Raw genomic sequence first — 22,614 nt, forward strand, 5'->3', positions numbered from 1 at the left:
TCTAGAACTAACACCCCAAAGAGATGTCCTTTTCATTACGGGGGACTGGAATGCAAAATTAGAAGTCAAGAAACACCTGGAATAACAGGCAAATTTGGCCTTGGAGTACAGAATGAAGCAGGGCAAAGACTAACAGAGTTTTGCCAAGAAAATGCACTGGTCATAACAAACACCCTCTTCCAACAACACAAGAGAAAACTCTACACATGGACATCACCAGATGGTCAACACCAAAATCAGATTGATTATATTCTTTGCAGCCAAAGATGGAGAAGCTCTATACAGTCAGCAAAAACAAGACCAGGAGCTGACTGTGGCTCTAATCATGAACTCCTTATTGCCAAATTCAGACTTAAATTGAAGAAAGTAGGGAAAAATCACTGACCATTCAGGTATGACCTAAGTCAAATTCCTTATGATTATACAGCGGAACTGACAAATAGATTCAAGGGATTAGACCTGATAGAGTGCCTGATGAACTATGGACGGAGGTTCGTGATATTGTATAGGAGACAGGGATAAAGACCATCCCCAAGAAAAAGAAGTGTAAAAAAGCAAAATGCCTGTCTGAGGAGGCCTTACAAATAGCTGAGAAAAGAAGAGAAGTGAAAAGCAAATGACAAAAGAAAAGATATACCCATCTGAATGCAGAGTTCCAATGAATAGCAAGAAGAGATAAGAAAGCCTTCCTCAGTGATCAGTGCAAAGAAATAGAGGAAAACAATAGAATGGGAAAGATTAGAGATCTCTTCAAGAAAATTAGAGATACCAAGGGAATATTTCATTCAAAGATGGGCTCAATAAAGGACAGAAATGGTATGGACCTAACAGAAGCAGAAGATATTAAGAAGAGATGGCAAGAATACACAGAAGAACTGTATAAAAAAAATTTTCATGAGCCAGATAATCATGATGGTGTGATCACTCACCAGAGTCAGACATCCTGGAATGTGAAGTCAAGTGGGCCTTAGGAAGCATCACTATGAACAAAGCTAGTAGAGGTGATGGAATTCCACTTGAACTATTTCAAGTTCTAAAAGATGATGCTGTGAAAGTGCTGCACTCAATATGCCAGCAAATTTGGAAAACTCAGCAGTGGCCACAAGACTGGAAAAGATCAGCTTTCATTCCAATCCCAAGGAAAGGCAATGCCAAAGAATGCTTAAATTACCACCCAATTTCACTCATCTCACATACTAGTAAAGTAATGCTCAAAATTCTCCAAGCCAGGCTTCAACAATATGTGAACCGTGAACTTCCAGATGTTCAAGCTGGTTTTAGAAAAGGCAGAGGAACCAGAGATCAAATTGCCAACATCCACTGAATCATCAAAAAAGCGAGAGAGTTCCAGAAAAGCATCTATTTCTGCCTTATTGACTATACCAAAGCCTTTGACTATGTGAATCACAAAAAACTGTGGAAAATTCTTCAAGAGATGGGAATACCAGACCATCTGACCTGCCTCTTGAGAAATCTGTATCCAAGTCAGGAAGCAACACTTAGAACTGGACATGGAACAACAAACTGGTTCCAAATAGGGAAAGGAGTATGTCAAGGCTGTATATTGTCACCCTGCTTAATTAACTTATATGCAGAGTACATCACGAGAAACGCTGGGCTGAAAAAAGCAGAAGCTGGAATCAACATTGCTGGAAGAAATATCAGTAACCTCAGATATGCAGATGACACCATCCTTGTGGCAAAAAGCAAAGAACTAAAGAGCCTCTTGATGAAACTGAAAGAGGAGAGTGAAAAAGCTGGCTTAAAACTCAACATTGAAATAACTAAGACATGACATCTGGTCCCATCACTTCATGGCAAATAGATGGGGAAACAGTGGAATCAGAGACAGATTTTGTTTTTTGGACTCCAAAGTCACTGCAGATGGTGACTACAGCCGTGAAATTAGAAGACGCTTGCTCCTTGAAAGAAAATTATGACCAACCTAGACAGCAGATTGAAAAGCAGAGACATTACTTTTTCAAAAAAGGACTGTCTAGTGAAAGGTATGGTTTTTCCAGTAGTCATGTATGGATGTGAGAGTTGGACTATAAAGAAAGGTGAGCGCAGAAGAATAGATACTTTTCAACTGTGGTTTTGGAGAAGGCTATTGAGGGTCCCTTGGACTGCAAAGAGATCAAACCAGTCAATCCTAAAGGAAATCAGTTCTGAATATTCATTGGAAGCACTGATCCATCACTCTAACTCTGAAAATTTAATTCAAATCCCTTAAGGATAAACTCATTTGGCTTTGGCATCATTTGAATTCTTGAGTCATGATGATGGGGGCTTCTAGAATGTCAACAAAGTTCAATCATCTTTTATTAAACTGATTTTCTTGAGGATTTCAGGATTCAAGGACAGGCCAGAAATGTGATTCATAAAACAAATACTCTACGATGTTTACAGAAGAGTCTGAAGAAGAGAGGACAAAATGGTATTCAGGATTGCATTGTTCCTTCCACCTTTTGAAATGATATAGGAAACAAAGAAACAAGCAATTCATTAAGCTGGGCAAGACCACAACCTAATGCTTTACCTGTCTACCTAACCACCAAAGCAGCTAGTAGAGAAAAATTTAGAATAATTGAAAACTGTAATTAAGGCATTGTATATTTGCTATTCAAGATAGGAGCCACAGGAGACATGGGTTTGATCCCTGTGTTGGGAAGATCCCCTGGAGGAGGGCATGGCAACCAGTGTTCTTGCCTGGAGAATCCCGTGGACAGAGAACCCTGGCAAGTTACAGTCCATTGTGTCACAGTCAGACACAACTGAGATGAATAAGCATATAGCACATATTTACTATAACACACACATACAAACATAAAAATAATTTAAAAAACTACATTATACTAGCTAAGTCAAATAAGTCATGTAAATCAAGCCCTTGAGTATCTGTTTGGTTAATAATTTTCAAACTAGACTTAGAAGTTTGTCTCAATTTGTTCATTTTTCTTTTTTTCTTTTCAGCCATGTGGCATGCAGGATCTTCATTTCCCAACCAGGAATTGAATATGTGTCCCCTGCCATGGCACTATGGAAGTACCTGTTCAGTTTTCTTGATCTATAAATGAGGACTTCATGGATGTATGCTGATTTTAGTAGCAAAGTGTTTTCCTGAGCAATATTTATTTTGTGCTTTCACTCATTCAAGGGCTTCACTGGTGGCTCAGAGGTTAAAGCATCTGCCTGGAACGCGGGAGACCCAGGTTCTATCCCTGGGTCGGGAAGATCCCCTGGAGAAGGAAATGGCAACCCACTCCAGTACTCTTGCCTGGAGAATTCCATGGAAGGAGGAGCCAGGTAGGCTACAGTCCATGGGGTCGAAGAGAGTCAGACATGACTGAGTGACTTCACTTCACTTCTTCTTCACTCATTCAGCCAGGATTTATTAAGTGCATGTGGCATATAAGTTACCCCAACTAAAAGCTTTATGATGATTTCCACGTGAAAATAGACAGGTGGTTTTTAACACCAGCTTTTATAGAAGGCACAACATTACTGTGCCTTCTATAAAAATCCTAACACCAAATCCTGCAATAGTAGAAAGAATTAATTTTTAGTTTCTAGAACAATTTTCAGGTGGTATCCACAACATGTCAAAATAAACAAATTACCTCATAAAGCAGAATATCTCAGATGAGAAATGAAATATTTAGACTCCTTCAAGCATGAGAATTTCTGTTAGTAGAGATCATTCAGAACCACCCAGCAAGATCAGGCCATCCATTCAACTATTCATTCATTGATTAACTCAGCAAATATAAATGGATACTGAGTATATGGCAGGAACTATTTTTTCTGAGATATAAGCGTGACCAAGACACAGGTCCTGGTAAATGGGCATTTGTAAGATTTTTATAATGCAATCTGGCCATTGCATTATACAATGTACAACAGTAGTGGGTGTAGGGTATCACAGTGGTGTCCAGAAGTGATGTGGACCACCGTCTCGGGTCTCAAGATAAGCCTCCTGAAGAATATCTAAGTAATAATAAGGAATATTTAAGTCAAGTCAATCGTGGTATAATCCAGGGGATAGAGAGGCAGGGAAAATTGTAGCCCTAAGAGGAAATATCATGGGTTTCCCTGCTGGCTCAATGGTAGGGAATCAACCTGCCCATGCAGGAGACACAGGAGAAGCAGGCTTGATCCCTGGGTAGGGAAGATTATCCTGGAGAAGGAGATGGCAACTCAGTCCAGTATTTTTGCCTGAGAAGTCCCATGGACAGAGGAGCCTGGCTACAGTCCAGGAGGTCGAAAAGAGTCTGTCAAAACTTAGTGATTGAGTATGCACACTCAAGAGGGACTATCACATCGTCTCTGACCAGTGACTGAATCCACACCGCTTGTATTGGAAATCTTAACACTGGACTGCCAGGGAAGTCCTAAGAAATTCAATATGCTTGAATATAGTATTGGTAAAGCAGGTTGGCAATGGTGAGAAATGAAGCTGAAGAGTGGCAGGGTTCAGTTTCAGTTCAGTTGCTCAGTCGTGTCCGACTCTTTGCAACCCCATGAACTGCAGCAGGCCAGGCTTCCCTGTCCATCATCAACTCCCGGAGTTCACCCAAACCCATGTGCATTGAGTTGGTGATGCCATTCAACCATCTCATCCTCTGTCATCCCCTTTTCCTCCTGCCCTCAGTCTTTCCCAGCATCAGGGTCTTTTCATATGAGTCAGCTCTTAGCATCAGGTGCCCAAAGTATTGGAGTTTCAGCATCAGTCCTTCCACTGAATATTCAGAACTGATTTCCTTTAGGATGGACTGGTTGGATCTCCCTGCAGTCCAAGGGACTCTCAAGAGTCTTCTCCAACACCACAGTTCAAAAGCATCAATTCTTTGGCGCTCAGCTTTCTTTATAGTCCAACCCTCACATCCATACATGACCACTAGAAAAACCACAGCCTTGACTAGACAGACCTTTGTTGACAAAGTAATGTCTCTGCTTTTCAATACACTGTCTAGGTTGGTCATAACTTTCCTTCCAAGGAGTAAGCATCTTTTAATTGCTTGAAGGGCCCTTTTTGAACAGGCTAAGCCATTTGACTTTCATCCTGAAGGCAACAGGGAGCAACATTCCGAATATTGGTGCTGATCAGTGATTACCTCTTTTGTGTCCAGCACTGTCCAGGCACTGCTGGAAATTCTAATAAAATGAAAGTTCTATTCTGTGGTCCCTAATGAAACTTTAAGTTAGCCAGGGATAGGAGAAACGAAATTAGTGAACAGTTTTCAGTATTAACCAACTACTAGCCAACTATGTGGTTTTGGCCACTAAACAGCTGTATTTTGGCTGAAAGTTGAAGAGGGAGAGGTTGGTGGGCTGACCTAGGTGATGGGACACCCATATTTAGAGAATTAATTTCCCTGTGGATTCATATTGTTTACTGTTCTTCAAGCCAGAGAAATTAGTATCTTCCAATTTTTTTGGTTTGTGTGAGATATCATACAATCTCTGGCCCTCCCACCAAACTGCCTTCTCTAACTAGTCTAACCAGCTTGAACTTGGTGAAGTGTTAAAAACATCTGTTTTTATGTTTGAAAGTTCTCATTTCTTTTTCATAGAGTGGTGTCCAAGTCATACAGTTAAAAAATAACTGAAAAAAATAAATTGTGGTTAAATTCTTACCCCAAGAGTCAGGGTGAAGGACGCAGAGTTTAGGAGACCCCATGTTATGAAAGCAGCTGTTGAGATCCTAATTATGCCCCATTATTTTCTTTTTTCCTCAGATGCACCAGATTTCTATACTATTTTTAAGCCTCTGGCTCAACAGCAGCTATTTTCTGATCAAATTAGTCCTCATTCTCACTGCGTGATTACCTAATAAAATGGAGTACAAGGAAAGCAATTAATCAAAGTCGGGGTGGGCACCTGGAATGCACCCAGCCACAGCCGCATTGCAGTGGCAGCTTTCCAGTAAGAGGGTTAGCTCTAGGGGAGGCTGTGCACTCATGTTGTGCTGGTCGCTCAGTCGTGTCTGACTCTTTGAGGCCCCATGGACTGTAGCTCGCCAGGGTCCTTTGTCCATGGAAATCTCTAGGTGAGAATAGTGGAGTGGGTTGCCATTCCCTCCTCCAGGGGATCTTCCCGACCCAGGGACTGAACCCGGATCTCCTGCATTGCTGGCAGATTCTTTACCATCTGAGCCATGATGCACTCTGGTACACTCTTACTTCTTAGATTATTCTGTGCTGTTCAAGAAAAACCACCAAATTGACTTCTCCGGAATCACTCTGAATAAAAAAAAAATTGTCCCATTAGAGAACATTTTCAAAAGCCTAGATTCAATTGCATAGTTGAATCTATTATTTCTGAGGAGGATCTGAGACATGTCTTATTTAAAAGACTCTCTATGGTTTGCAGTTTGTCTACTTTGGATTCTTCTAATCAGTCTGAATATTTACATGCTGTTTCACTTACATTTTTTCCCTTCATGTACAATTTCTTGGTATTTTCCTAAGATATGTCGATATTTAATCCTGCTTGATCTGTGAAGTTTCTTTCACTTCTGCTGCCAGTGGTCTGAAATTATTGGACTCACTGGACATAAATCTAATCATAAACTCTAATGATAACTAAGGCTCATAAGGAGAATTTTCTGGGTTATTATGGCCTGGCTGGTCATTAACTCATCTTTTCAACCTTATAAGTCAGATAATTATATATTGGCAAAAATTAAATTATTCAATATTTGTAATAATAAATTAGAAATGAGTGTGTATTAGAGGTGTAGTGTCCTACTCAATCACCATTTCCCAATTCTATGTAGTAATATGTGCTTGCAAAGAAATGAAAGTCCAGTGGGAACCTTTATAAATAGTCCAGTGAGTCTCTTTTATTCACCAAAGTACAAGGTCTCTAGTTGTATTAAAAAAGGTGGGATATTCTCTTTTCTGGCTTTCACCTGAAATTGAAGACAGACGGACAGATGGGGAAGGGACAGACCGATTTAATCAGCAGTTTCTGGGCAGAGAAGTGAAGAGGAGAGGAGAGGGGAGGGAGGAAAAGAGGGAGGAAGGGAGATAAAGAGACAGAGAGAGAGAGAGTGAGAAACAGGGGCAGGTGGAAAGGCCCCAGATCTTCCCTTTTGTCCTGGATTCTCCCTAAACAATCAGATGAGTCACTCCTCCTCCCACACATGGGAAGCTGTGAGTGGTCAATAAACACAGATAATGGAAATGGCCACTCCAAGATGCCACCTGCAAAGAGAAGAGAAGAAGCTCTATCACCTTTAAAATGAAAGGTCTAAGCCCTTCATGGCCCACTTTAAGAGAGTAATGGAATCAGTTCCGCTCCTCTGGACTCTGCAGATTTTCCTTCTTCTTGTGGACATGGCAAGCAAAAGCAACAATCCCAACCCTCTCTCACTTAAGCAGGAGATTTATTATTCTTACTCAAAGGACACATATTACAAACAAACACCATATATATTACCAAGGTGATATTATCAAACTTGATTTTGAATTTTATTTGAACAGAACATGATTCTTTACTCTCTAATGGGTGATTCTTCCATGCCACATCAATATATTGTTGAAGAAGATTGTAGAATGGGATGATTCTGGAATTTTCCAGTTTTGTCTATCTCCTCTGGCTGACTTGAGGAGGGCCTGCAGGTGAAATTCTAGAATAGAAAAAAGAACAGTAATTCAAAGAAAGCATTGCCTAGATGATCAAACAAAGTCTATGGCAGCTTGGGATGGAGAGAAAGGTGCTAATTGTTAATTGTGGTCTCAGTGAATCACAGATTTGGATTCAACCATAGGTGGAGTAGGGGGCTCCCTACAAACATGATTTTAAGACTTGCAAAAACATCTTTTTCCCTAATAACTATGTCCATCTGTTCACTGATGTTCTACTAGAAACAAAAAGAGCAACGAAGACTTATACGGTGCATACTTTATGTCAGGCAGCATTCTCCCTATCTGTCTATATATGCTATGATAACTGGGTATACACAAATATATACTTAACTGTCTCCTGCATTGCAGGAAGATTGTATACCATCGGAGCCACCAGGGAAGTCCCATTCAATTATCATAACGGCCTTGTAAATGTTTATGATATCTCCTACTTTATGAATGAGGCAACTGGGGCACACAACTAGTAAGGGCTAGAACCAAAATTTAAACCCACAAGAATGGCCCATTGTCTAGGCTCTCACCACCTTAAAGTACTTTAAATGGAAATTTCCTCAGGGCAGGAAGGTTATCATCTGAGATTTACACCAAGGGATCAGTGATTTATATCAAGTTCTCACCCAAAGGCTGGTATGAATCCAGGGGAGTTAGACCTCTGGTACATTTATATTTTAGTTCCTGATATTTTCACATTTCATTATGAGATCTTTGAGTCATAAGTTATTTAGAAATGTGTTTAAAATTTTTGAAATATTTAAAGGTTTTTAAAAAGCTATCATTTCAAAAATAGACTTCAAACTTTATGGCCTTGTGGTGAAAAAGGTCTCCTTGGGCATTTATGGGGACTTATTTTGCGACTGGGAATTTTACTCTGGTTGTTTTGGCAAGGTTTCTTGTATGTTCCTTAGATCAAGCTTCTCAGTTGCATTTTGTTAATTGAGTATAATGGATAACAGTATACATATTAATCACTATAATTTTGTAAGATACATTGAAGCTATTTTTGTTTGTTAGCTAGGAGAATTTGGAATTTACTTCTTCTCTCTTCATACATAAAGATAAAATAGTCTTATCTCTGCTAGAATCATTATCCTAAAACAACATGTATGGATTATATTTTTCATGTCAGTATGGAATTATTTTTACTCATCCTCCTTGAGATTTGGTCTATTCTGAATCTAAGAATTCATGTTTTTCATCAATTCTGGATGATTCTCAGCCATTGTCTCTTTAAATACACTTCTTCCCTATTCTTTCTACATGTACTAAACTCCAAATAGATAAATGTTGAAAATTTTCTTTCTTTTCTTTATGTCGTTTAATAGGCAAAATCATAGACTTAAGAGTGTAAATGTCTAGGTTCCAACTCCAGTTTTGCCACTTACTAGTAGTGTGAGTTTGGATTGGAGAAGGCGATGGCACCTCACTCCAGTACTCTTGCCTGGAAAATCCCATGGACGGAGGAGCCTGGTGGGCTGCAGTCCATGGGGTTGCTAAGAGTCAGACATGACTGAGCGACTTTACATTCACTTTTCACTTTCATGCATTGGAGAAGGAAATGGCAACCCACTCCAGTGTTCTTGCCTGGAGAATCCCAGGGACAGGGGAGCCTGGTGGGCTGCTGTCTTTTGGGGTCTCATGACTGAAGCGACTTAGCAGTAGTGTGACTTTGGATAGGGTATTTAATTGTCCTTTGTCTTAGTTCCCCCATCTACAAAATGAAGACAAAACAGTATCTAACTTATAGGGTTGTTGAGAGAAGAAAGAGTTAATACAGTTAGAGAATTTTATACAATACCTAAACGTAAATAGTAGCATATTAGTGTTTGCTATTATTGACTCTCTAGACTTTATTATGGATAAGTTCTTTAAATGTTATCTTCCAGTTCACTGAGTCTCTGTTGAGTTTTATCTCATTTGCTGTTTCAACTGTTATTTTTAATTATGATTACACTTTTATTTTAAACATTTTTTATTTTTCAATTATGCCTGATACTTTTGGATAATAAAGCTCCTTTCTTATGTTTTATAGTTCATTGTTTAGACATTTAAAACACACATTTTTATTCTATACATAATCATTCCAATGTGAAAATCTTGGGGGGTGTTATACTGCTGCCTGTTTTCTTTGATTGTTTTCACATGTGGTGACATAGTGTTTTCTCCATTCTTCTTCTTCTTTTTTTTAAATTTAAATTTTGGATTGAGAACTCAAGGGTAGTGTGAATTTATTCATGGATATCGTGCAAGTCTGACTATGGGAGTTTATCCTTAAAGAGAGAATTTGTGTTTGTGGTATATAAAGTCCTGAGGGTTACCAACATAAGAGTACATTAAATTACTTTCATGGTTTAGGGTGTTTCAGGCCAAACAGGCTTCCCAGGTGGCACTAGTGATAAAGAATCTGCCTCCCAATTCAGGAAACTCAAGAGATAAAGGCAGGTTTAATCCCTGGGCCGGGAAGAATCCCTAGAGAAAGAAATGACAGCTCACTCCAGTATTCTCCCTGGAAAATTGAATGGACAGAGGAACACCAAACACCTCTTCTCAAATTGGAGCAAAAGATTACTGGGTGTGCAATGGTGCAGTAGAAACTCAAAGATAAAAGGGAAAGTCTGACACATCCTCCAGGCTATGAATTTTAGGTGAAAATTTTGGAAAAGAAAGCTTTTAAAAAATATTAAAACAAACAGATACAAATGAAAAAATAAAAACTATAACAAAAAATTCATTCAAGAAATTTCAAGATGGTAACAATAACCCGGTGTACGAGACAGCAAAAGAGACACTGATGTATAGAACAGTCTTATGGACTCTGTGGGAGAGGGAGAGGGTGGGAAGATTTGGGAGAATGGCATTGAAACATGTAAAATATCATGTAAGAAACGAGTTGCCAGTCCAGGTTCGATGCACGATACTGGATGCTTGGGGCTAGTGCATGGGACGACCCAGAGGGATGGTATGGGGAGGGAGGAGGGAGGAGGGTTCAGGATGGGGAACACATGTATACCTGTGGTGGATTCATTTTGATATTTGGCAAAACTAATATAATTATGTAAAGTTTAAAAATAAAATAAAATTAGAAGAAAAAAAAAGAAAAAAAAAAGAAATTTCAGAATGTCTTGAATTTTTCATTGTGCTATGACATCAATTTTTCAGAGCCTTTATTCTTTCTCAGCCATTAGGACTCTTCTTGGCCCTGTTAAGCCTTTGCGTTGCCATTGGATTGGCATCTACTGAGAAAATCAGCAGTGTGTCTGTGGTCCTGGAGTTGCTATTCCCTTGATGGCCAAATGATTAGCATTAACTCAGTGGAAGATATCACTTCTTGAAACTTTGAAATCCCTGGCTTATATCTTATTAATGTTTTCTTGTTTTCTGTGAGCCTTTGCCATGCATCATTGACATTGTATATCATGTTATTTCACTTAATAGAACAACTGACTTTCTTTGGCAACTGGGGATCAACTTTAAATCATGCAGACCACATGGGCAGTGCAGCATGACAGGATCCCTGGGGATGAGGTTCCTTGGTGTCTGTTGTACAAATACTCAGCAAAGAAATAGTAATGGGGTAATAATCAGCTTGGGAGCTACCAGAATTCACTGTTGTTTAAAACCTCTGCATGAGGGCCTGTGTAGAAGGCAACTTGAAGAAATGGAAAGAAGCTGGAGTATGGGTTAGGTTTTGAATCCTGACCCCTTCTTTAACTGATATATGTTCTCAGGGAAATCAATCATGTGAACTATCCAAACTTTTATTTATGATATAGTGATATTATGTATCTCTTGTAGGATTGAAATAAAGAATAAATGATAAAATATATGAGAAGGCACCTGGATTATGTTAAATTTTTATTAATTTGGTTCTTCTTTGTAGGTTACTCTTGCAGGAAGCTGCATTTCTTGAGGTATATTATTCTTCTTTCCAGGCCATTGGATGCTCATTTGTAAAACTTTAAAGTGCAATTGAAAGAGAATAGATATATGTATAGGAATAACTGAATCAGGCTACACATGTTGAGTTATTTTTAAAATTTCAAAAATAACATATGAAAAACTTTTAAAAATTAAAATAATTTGAAAGTAAAAAGAGAGAGAGTGAGAGAGACAGGAAATTTCCCATAACTCATCATATTGTACTCCACTTACCATGGGAAAACAATTGTACCAGTTTGGGATATAATATTAAAATTTTTTTTCCATGTCTCTCACATAGACAAAAACATGCACAAGCATACATATGGTATTATATACTACATACAAACATATTTGTGGGCTTACCCATTGGCTCAGTGGTAAAGAATCCTCCTGCAATGCAATAGAGGAAGGATCTATCCCTGGGTCAGGAAGATCCCCAACCCACTCCAGTATTCTTGCCTGGAGAATTCCATGGGCAGAGGAGCCTGGCGAGCTACAGTCCATAGGGTCACAGAGAGCAGGACATGACTGAAGCAACTTAGCACACACACACACAAACATTTATATAATTTAAAAAAACACACATCAAATTTTATACATATTATTTATTCCCTGCACTCTCTATTTCCAGCTACACTTTTTTTTCCAGCACGTGGCTTTTATCCTCAAGTTCACCCTCATGATCCAACATAGCTGCTGGAATTCTAGCCATTCCATTGTTAATCCAGAAAAGAAGAAAGAATGAGATAGGGAGAATACAAAAACAAGTTAAAAGCTTGACCCAGTCCCATTTGCATTTTGTTTATACAGCTCTGGCTACCTTTTTCAAGGAAGAATTTATTTGGGTACATCTACTCCAAGTAAAACTGGTGCTCAATCAGTAAAGAAAAAGAAGACAATGGATATTAGTTGTTGTTGTTGAGTTGCTCAGTCATGTCCAACTCTTTGCAAACCTGTGAACTGCAGCACACCAGGGTTCCCTGTCCTTCACTATCTCTCAGAGCTTGCTCAACTGACAGCCATTGAGCCGATGATGCCATCCAACCATCTCATCTTCTGTCACACCTTATTCAGATCAGAGATCAGTCGCTCAGTCATGTCCAACTCTTTGCAACCCCATGAATCCCAGCACGCCAGGCCTCCCTGTCCATCACCAACTCCCGGAGTTCACTCAGACTCAAGTCCATCGAGTCAGTGATGCCATCCAGCCATCTCATCCTCTGTTGTCCCCTTCTCCTCTTGCCCCCAATCCCTCCAAGCTTCAGAGTCTTTTCCAATGAGTCAATTCTTCACATGAGGTGGCCAAAGTACTGGAGTTTCAGCTTTAGCATCATTCCTTCCAAAGAAATCCCAGGGCTAATCTTCTTTAGAATGGACTGGTTGTATCTCCTTGCAGTCCAAGGGACTCTCAAGAGTCTTCTCCAACACCACAGTTCAAAAGCATCAATTCTTTGGTGCTCAGCCTTCTTCACAGTCCAACTCTCACATCCATACATGACCACAGGAAAAACCATAGCCTTGACTAGACGGAACTTTGTTGGGAAAGTAATGTCTCTGCTTTTCAATATGCTATCTAGGTTGGTCATAACTTTCCTTCCAAGGAGTAAGCATCTTTTAATTTCATGGCTGCAGTCACCATCTGCAGTGATTTTGGAGCCCAGAAAAATAAAGTCTGACACTGTTTCCACTGTTTCCCCATCTATTTCCCATGAAGTGATGGGACCGAATGCCATGATCTTCATTTTCTGAATGTTGAGCTTTAAGCCAACTTTTTCACTCTCCTCTTTCACTTTCATCAAGAGGCTTTTGAGTTTCTCTTCACTTTCTGCCATAAAGGTGGTGTCATCTGCATATCTGAGGTTATTGATATTACTCCTGGCAATCTTGATTCCAGCTTGTGTTTCTTCCAGTCCAGCGTTTCTCATGATGTACTCTGCATATAAGTTAAATAAACAGGGTGACAATATACAACCTTGACGTACTCCTTTTCCTATTTGAACCAGTCTGTTGTTCCATGTCCAGTTCTAACTGTTGCTTCATGACCTGCATACAGATTTCTCAAGAGGCAGATCAGGTGGTCTGGTATCCCCATTTTTTTCAGAATTTTCCACAGTTTATTGTGATCCACACAGTCAAAGGCTTTGGCATAGTCAATAAAGCAGAAATAGATGTTTTTCTGGAACTCTCTTGCTTTTTCCATGATCCATGAGATGTTGGCAATTTGATCTCTGGTTCCTATGCCTTTTCTAAAACCAGCTTAAACATCAGGAAGTTCACGGTTCACATATTATTGAAGCCTGGCTTGGAGAATTTTAAGCATTACTTTACTAGTGTGTGAGATGAGTGCAATTGTGTGGTAGTTTGAGCATTCTTTGGCATTGCCTTTCTTTGGGATTGGAATGAAAACTGACCTTTTCCAGTCCTGTGGCCACTGCTGAGTTTTCCAAATTTGCTGGCATATTGAGTGCAGCACTTTCACAGCATCATCTTTCAGGATTTGGAATAGCTCAACTGGAATTCTATCACCTTCACTAGCTTTGTTCATAGTGATGCTTTCTAAGGCCCACTTGACTTCATATTCCAGGATGTCTGGCTCTAGGTCAGTGATCATACCATCGTGATTATCTGGGTCATGAAGATCTTTTTGTATAGTTCTTCTGTGTATTCTTGCCATCTCTTTTTAACATCTTCTGCTTCTGTTAGGTCCATACCATTTCTGTCCTTTATCAAGCCCATCTTTGCATGAAATGTTGCTTTGGTATCTCTGATTTTCTTGAAGAGATCTCTAGTCTTTCCCATTCTGTTGTTTTCCTCTATTTCTTTGCACTGATCACTGAGGAAGGCTTTCTGATCTCTTCTTGCTAGTCTTTGGAACTCTGCATTCAGATGTTTATATCTTTCCTTTTCTTCTTTGCTTTTCGCTTCTCTTCTTTTCACAGCTATTGTAAGGCCTCTCCAGACAGCCATTTTGCTTTTTTGCATTTCTTTTCCATGGGGATGGTCTTGATCCCTGTCTCCTGTACAATGTCACGAACTTCATTCCATAGTTTATCAGGCACTCTATCTATCAGATCTAGGCCCTTAAATCTATTTCTCACTTCCACTGTATAATCATAAGGGATTTGATTTAGGTCATACCTGAATGGTCTAGTGGTTTTCCCTACTTTCTTCAATTTCAGTCTGAATTTGGCAATAAGGCGTTCATGGTCTGAGCCACAGTCAGCTCCTGGTCTTGTTTTTGCTGACTGTATAGAGCTTCTCCATCTTTGGCTGCAAAGAATATAATCAGTCTGATTTCGGTGTTGACCATCTGGTGATGTCCATGTGTAGAGTCTTCTCTTGTGTTGTTGGAAGAGGGTGTTTGTTATGACCAGTGCATTTTCTTGGCAAAACTCTATTAGTCTTTGCCCTGCTTCATTCTGTATTCCAAGGCCAAATTTGCCTGTTACTCCAGGTGTTTCTTGACTTCCTACTTTTGCATTCCAGTCCCCTATAGTGAAAAGGACATCTTTTTTGGGTGTTAGTTCTAAAAAGGTCTTGTAGGTCTTCATAGAACCGTTCAACTTCAGCTTCTTCAGCGTTACTGGTTGGGGCATAGACTTGGATTACTGTGATATTGAATGGTTTGCCTTGGAAATGAACAGAGATCATTCTGTCATTTTTGAGATTGGTTCCAGGTACTGCATTTTGGACTCTTTTGTTGACCAAGATGGCTACTCCATGTCTTTTAAGGGATTCCTGTCTGTAGTAGTAGATATAATGGTCATCTGAGTTAAATTCACCCATTCCAGTCCATTTCAGTTCGCTGATTCCTAGAATGTCGACATTCACTCTTGCCATCTCTTGTTTGACCACTTCCAATTTGCCTTGATTCATGGACCTGACATTCCAGGTTCCTATGCAATATTGCTCTTTACAGCATCAGACCTTGCTTCTATCACCAGTCACATCCACAGCTGGGTATTGTTTTTGCTTTGGCTCCATCCCCTCTTTCTTTCTGGATTATTTCTCCACTGATCTCAAGTAGCATATTGGATACCTACTGACCTGGGGAATTTCTCTTTCAGTATCCTATCATTTTGCCTTTTCATACTGTTCATGGGGTTCTCAAAGCAAGAATACTGAAGTGGTTTGCCATTCCCTTCTCCAGTGGACCACATTCTGTCAGATCTCTCCACCATGACCGGCCCGTCTTGGGTTGCCCCACGGGCATTTCTTAGTTTCATTGAGTTAGACAAGGCTGTGGTCCTAGTGTGATTAGATTGACTAGTTTTCTGTGAGTATTGTTTCAGTGTGTCTGCCCTCTGATGCCCTCTTGCAACACCTACCATCTTACTTGGGTTTCTCTTACCTTGGGCGTGGGGTATCTCTTCATGGCTGCTCCAGCAAAGCGCAGCCAATGCTCCTTACCTTGGAAAAGGGGTATCTCCTCACTGCCGCCCTTAATCATGATTGGAGAGGCTTTAATCTATCTCTCTATATATACATATCTCTCTCATTCTTCTGCATGGTAAAATGGAGCTTAGTCCTAGCTTCAGAGAGGGATGGAGCAAGGTATCACCACTTGGAAAGATATCAGGCTAACACAGAAAAACTGGAGGGATAACAAGGGTAATCCTGTTTGACACTCTGTGCCTGACCTCAGAAAACTTTCTCTCCAATGAAGGTCAGATTCTAGGAATTCCTTGGTGGTGCAGTGTTTAGAGTGGCTTCCCTGGTGACTCATTGGCAAAGAATCCTTCTGCCAAGCAGGAGACAAGGATTTGGTTCAAGGGTCAGGAGATCCTGTGGAGAAGGAAGTGGCAATCCCTTTTCAGTATCCCATCAAGGACAATCTCAAGGACAGAGGAGCCTGGAGGGCTAAAGTCCATGGGGTCACAAAGAGTTAGACATGACTTAGGGGCTAAACGACAACAACCACCGGTGGTTAGGATCTGAGTTTCCACTACAGGGGTCACAGGTTTGATTTCTGGTTGGAGAAATAAGACTTTGTATGCTACATGATTTGCTGCCCCTCCACCCACCAAAAAAATTAGGTTCTGTGATAAAATGAGAATTATCTGAAATGAAACAGCATCACCCTGCTTTTCCTGCTGTCATTTGTGTATTATAGTTCCTTGATTATCAGAATAATTCCCAACTGTTACTACTTAGTCTTCTTATTTTAAAGCCATGGGACTGAGAGTGAGGGTAATGGTTCCACGTGGAATGCTGCAGCCAGCCCCAGTTTCTTCAGAGACAAAATTGCTGATAGAGGATAGTAGACATTGTGAAAGTTTAGTTGCATGGGGAGACGATGGAGGGATCCATCTTCCAAGACATGTAGGTCTACCACAGAGCCTGAGAGGATGCTTGTGTGTGGGTGAAAGTTGCTCAGTCGTGCCCGACTCTTTGCGACTCCATGGATAGTCCATGGAATTCTCCAGGCCAGAATACCAGAGTGGGTAAGCCTTTCCCTTCTCCCGGGGATCTTCCCAACCCAGGGATTGAACCCAGGTCTCCCGGCATTGCAGGCGGATTCTTTATCAGCTGAGCCCCAAAGGAAGCCCGAGAGGATGCTTAGATGTGAAGAATGCTCTTACAAAAGGGTCTTAAGAAAAAAGGTAAAAAGGAGGGGAGAGCAGTCACCGGCTGCTGGGTGACCTTATTTGGGCCGCTGCCCCATACCAAGCCACTGGAAAGGGGCAACAGACACAACCACACCATCCTTAGGGCGTCTAGTGTGAGAGAGAAATGAAATAAATAGATGACAGCTCAGTTTCCAAATGCACAAAGCTGCCCTTTCCTGAGGCTCAGGCTAGCAGCCCTCCAGTCTCCCTGCCACATCCTCGGGCGGAGGGGGGAGCTGGAGACAACTGTAGCCCCATCTAGCTCTGAGCACTCTGCCTTTCCATCAGATTCCACGGAAATACCGATGGTAGGGCACAGGCCGAATATTGTTTTGAAGATTGCTTTTGAGAGGAAAGCAGGCTCCGAAAGACAGTTTAATGGGAAAAAAAAAAAAAATTATTCTTTGAAGCCAGTCTGAATGCTGATGTTCTGTTGAGAGTTTTATTTTGACCTTTTAAGAAGACAATCTATCAGCAATAAAGAGCTTTCCATTTTCATGGCAAAAGCAATCTGATAAACAGGACTTGAGATGAAGAAAAAGATCAGCCGAATGCATATCACTTACAGAAATAGCAAAACAAAACACAAAAGCAAGTAAAGCTAGTACTTAAAGCTCTCTCTCTTTTTTTTTTTTTAACAAGAGTTTTAGAATCTGGTTGCTCTAGGGGGTGAATTAGTATGTCCCTCATCTGAGAGGTTTTATCAGTTTACTAGGTATGTCCCTCCAGTTTAATCCTTATGAATGAGTGATCAACATATAAAATTGAATTGAAGAGCTGAACAGTGATTCTGTTCACAGGACACTGCAGGTTCTGTAAGGAAGTGTCTCCTGTGCCTTTTTTCACTGCTGTATCTCCCCTTCTCAGTGCAGCAGCAACTCGCACAGCTCAGTGAATTTGACAAACTAGTGACCCAGCTCTGAGGAGCCCACCGAAACTCTCTCCACATTTACAATCAGAGGCTAGAATGCCCCTACTGCTCTTCCGAGGAGTGGAACTCAACAAACCAGAAACTTTCAAAAACATTCTTTCCAAATCCCTTCTCTATTTCCAGTATTCTAACCTCCCACATTCTGTCTCCTTATTACAGATAAAAGGTTTAAGAGTTGGCTGATCTTGATCACTTAACGAGAAATTTTAACACTGTGGTCTTCCTTGCAGCTACTGTTTTCATGCCTTAGCTGAAACTGAGACAGAAACAATCTCATTATAATATGTTATTAATATAGTGTGTGTGTGTGTGTGCGCGCGCGCGCGCGCGTGCGCGTGCTAAGTCACTGTCCAACTCTATGTGACGCTATGGACTGTAGCCTTCCAGGCTCCTCTGCCCATGGGATTCTCCAGGAAAGAATACTGCAGTGGGTTGCCATGCCCTCCTCCAGGGGATCTTCCTGACCCAGGGATTAAACCTGGGTCTCTCACATCTATTGCGTTGGAAGGCAGATTCTTTACCACTAGCGCCATCTGGGAAGCCACTATTAATATATGGTGTCTTAGAAATTTAATTCGCATTTCACTATGAGTAGATTCAACACTTAAAAAATATTGATAGATCTCTTATGTGTCTTTCTGTGTGTGGGCATGTGTTTGAGAACTATCTTTTCATATCCTTAGTCAAATCTTGCTTTTGACCTTCCCTTACTGACTTGTAAAAGATCTTTGTACGTTAAAGAATAAGCTCTTTGTCCTACGTTCAGGAGGAACAAACTGTTTTCTATTCATATATTCCCAGACATGTAATAGGTGAATATTTGTTAAATGAACTAATTAATATGTATTACAAATATTTTCCACAGGGAGAGTTTCACATGTAATTCTCTTCAATTGGCATCATGAAATCAGGGTAATAAGGTTACTAGCAATATGAAAATAGAGATAAAAGACTGTGTGTACATTCAAATCAATAATTATTTCCAATACTCATAAGACAAATATTGACCTTCTGCTTACCCTTATTAACAATAAAAAATTCATTGAACCTAGGAACGTATCAGTTTTTGATCATCTGGTCCACTCTGAAAAATCTTGGTGATAGTTTCCTGTAAAGAAATATAGAGCATTATTAGTAATATTGGCATCACTGAGTGCACGTTCTGTGCCTGACACAGTGATACATGCTTTACATATATAACAAAGAAACTCTATTTTGGAGTTTCCCTTATCAGTAAAATGGTTTCTCTTCCTGATCTACTTTTGCCTGATCATAAAGAAGTGGGCAAGTGGAATGCCACTTCCAGAAGGAGGCTATGACATTGAAACATTCCTTCCACACAAAGAAAAGCAGTAAAGAGCCTGAGTGAAGAGAACATTGTTGGAAGATGGCATGAGTTTTGCTAGCTCTCTCTGGACCAAAGTTCTAGGGAGGACAAGAGTGAGAAGGGTATTATATGGGACGAGAAACTCTTAAAACAATACATTCTCTCTTTGAAACCCTGGGAGTCAGGGTTTACCTGCCAGGCTCCTCTGTCCAGTGACTTCTCCAGGTCAGAATACTGGAGTGGGTAGCTGTTCCCTTCTCCAGGAGATCTTCCCAACCCATCAATCAAACTAAGGTATCCTGCATTGCAGGCAGATTTTTTACGTTTGGAGTCACCAGGGAAGCCCAACTGCTATACAGGTGGCCCCATATATTTAAGGGGATGATGGCGTAACAGGGGAATATAGTGCTAATGAGACAAACTAGCTTTCTTGAGCTGAGTTCCAGTGGAGTACTCAGGGGACCCAGAAGCTCACAGAAGTGAAGCCAGATCTGGCCTTTGTACTCTGACATCAAATTAAATCTCATAAGTGAAGTAGAAAAGAATTGTTTTATTGGTTTGCCAGGCAAAGGGAGCCGCGATGAGCTAATACCTTCAAAGCTATGTGTCCCAGTGTAGAGAGGATAGTGAGAAGCTTTAGCGTACTGGTTTAGAGAGGGTGTAACAGGTCACAGACTTTCTTCTGATTGGTTGGTGGTGAGGTAAATGGAGACAGTACCTTCAATCTTCCTGTTCCAGTCAGTCTGGGGTCTATGTGCTTGTGGGTGTGTGTGTGAGTTCAGTTGCTTTCAATTCTCCGTGACCCCTCTTCCCCCACCAGGCTCTCCTGTTCATGGAACTGGAGTGGTTTGCCATTTCCTACTCCAGGGGATCTTCTCGACTCAGGGATCCAACCTGTGTCTCTTGCGTCTCCTGCATTGACAGGCAGATTCTTTACCAATAGCGTCACCTTGGGAGGACCTGAATGGTGGAGAATGAATGCTTATTTGTAACCCTGGTACATCATGTATCTCATTACATTCTTACCAACAGTCTGTTAGTTGGATGTTTTGCAAATGAAGATACTGAAATTTAGAGAGATCAAGTGATTTTTATATCCTTATTCAGCAAGGCAAATGGTTAATCTATATGGCTCCCCAGGTGGCTGAGTGATAAAGAATCCACCTGCCAGTGCAGGAGAACCAAGAGACACAGGTTCAATCTCTGGATCGGGAAAATCCTCTGGAGTAGGAAATGACACTCCACTTCAGTATTCTTGACGGGAAAATTCCATGGGTAGAGAAGCCTAGTGGGCTACAGTCCATGGGACCGCAAAGAGACACAACCGAGCAACCAAGCACACAAGTAGGAGTTCATGATGTCAGCCTTCAGGTCCAACAGGTCTGGGGTCTACAGGCTTGTGGGCAGCATACCATCCTTAATCTTCTCCCACCTGGAGGGGGTTTCAGTATCTGCAGTGTAACTCAAAGATATTGTTGTGTCTATCCATTGATGTGGGAAATGGGACCTTGCCCTAGGGCTGCTCTTGACTGTTTCTCCCTGGTCTTACCCGCCCTCCCTTCTCTAATTAACAGCTGCTTGGATCTGCCCATTGGAACTCAGGGAAGGTCCTAGAGGCTGAATGAAGGCTGTTTCCTATGATCAAAGAAATGCAGGATACAAAGGCCTTGTGTCTAGGAGCCCCGCAGGGCCCTCCATGGCATGAACACCGTGGCAGCAGGGTAACCTGGAAATGATCTGTTCAGCTTAGACGGAATGTTTGGAGTTTGAGCTCTGTTGCTGATGCTGCTCGCGGTCGGGTTATGAATTGTTTCTGGCCAGCCATCAGAGCGGAAATGCGTGGGAACACACGGCAGGCTGGCTGGGCGCCTACCCTGGGTGAATGCAGAGCAGCTGATCCTACGGAGGATGAAACGCCTGCCCGAGAGATGTTCAATAGGTTAATTGTGCACGTTCTCGCATGAGTCAGCCTGTAATTGCTGACACCAGTATGTTTGCTGTTGCTTCCTCAGGGGCTTGGCGTGTGAGTCAGATGATGGAAATGGGGAGAAAGTTGGCCTTGTTTCCTGAAATCTTAGAAACTGAAAAATAAGTTATTGAACTTGGTCTGTGATTTGGGAAAAAATATTAGAAGCCAGAATGAAAAATTTATGGTTAATATCTCTTTATGCCTTGTGAGGTAACTTAATTGAACAGCTAACTGTAGTGTAACTGGCTATTGGTTTGTATGAAGGTGAATGCAATCGGCTTAACCTAATTCAAAATCTCAGTTTTCCTTCCTCAAGCACATAGTTTCTATTCACACCCTCAGGATGCACCTCAGGAAGCTGGTGAAGTCCTCAACCCTGCAGTTAATTGCATAGGTCACTGGTGGCAAAACAGGTGGTCTATTCAGCCTGCTGGTATTTTGGGAATTTCTTCATCCTTCTTGATTTAATTTTATTTTTTGAATATGTAAAACACTTCAGTGATTCAAAAAAAATTTAAAAAGGTATATCCACAAACGCCAATGGTAAAAACCCCAAAGCCAGAAATTGCATCCTATAGCAAGGTTTAAAATGCTGCAAAATTGCCAATCTGATCCCAGTACACTCATGCTTTCTGCTTCGTGAAAAGCAGCTGCTCCTATGCCAAGTTCATCCGTTTAAAATATTTCAGCCCTAGCCCTCTCACTCTGATCCCACTCACTCCCACAGGGCTTCCTGGAGATGCTAGTGGTAAACCCACCTGCCAATACAGGTTAGATGTAAGACACTAGGATTTGACCTCTCGATTGGGAAGATCCCCTGGAGGAGAGCATGGCAAACCACTCCAGTATTCTTGCCTGCAGAATCCCATGGACCAAGGAATCTGGCAGACTACAGTCCATAGAGATGCCCAGAGTCAGACAGGTCTAAAGCGAATTAGCACACAGCACAGCACTCCCACTCTGATTTCTGAGTGAAGTCACTCAGCCGTGTCTGACTCTTTGTGACCCCATGGACTGTAGCCTATCAGGCTCCTCCGTCCATGGGATTTTCCAGGCAAGAGTGCTGGAGTGGATTGCCATTTCCTTCTCCAGGGGATCTTCCCGACCCAGGAATCTGATTATCCCATAGGGAACCATGTTCATTTGTTTTATCAATGTTTTTGTTTTTTAAAATATAAAAGTAATGTGGAAACAATCAAAGTGTCCCT

The sequence above is a fragment of the Bos mutus genome, chromosome 2, assembly GCF_027580195.1.
Source record: "Bos mutus isolate GX-2022 chromosome 2, NWIPB_WYAK_1.1, whole genome shotgun sequence".
Taxonomy (NCBI): Eukaryota; Metazoa; Chordata; class Mammalia; order Artiodactyla; family Bovidae; genus Bos; species Bos mutus.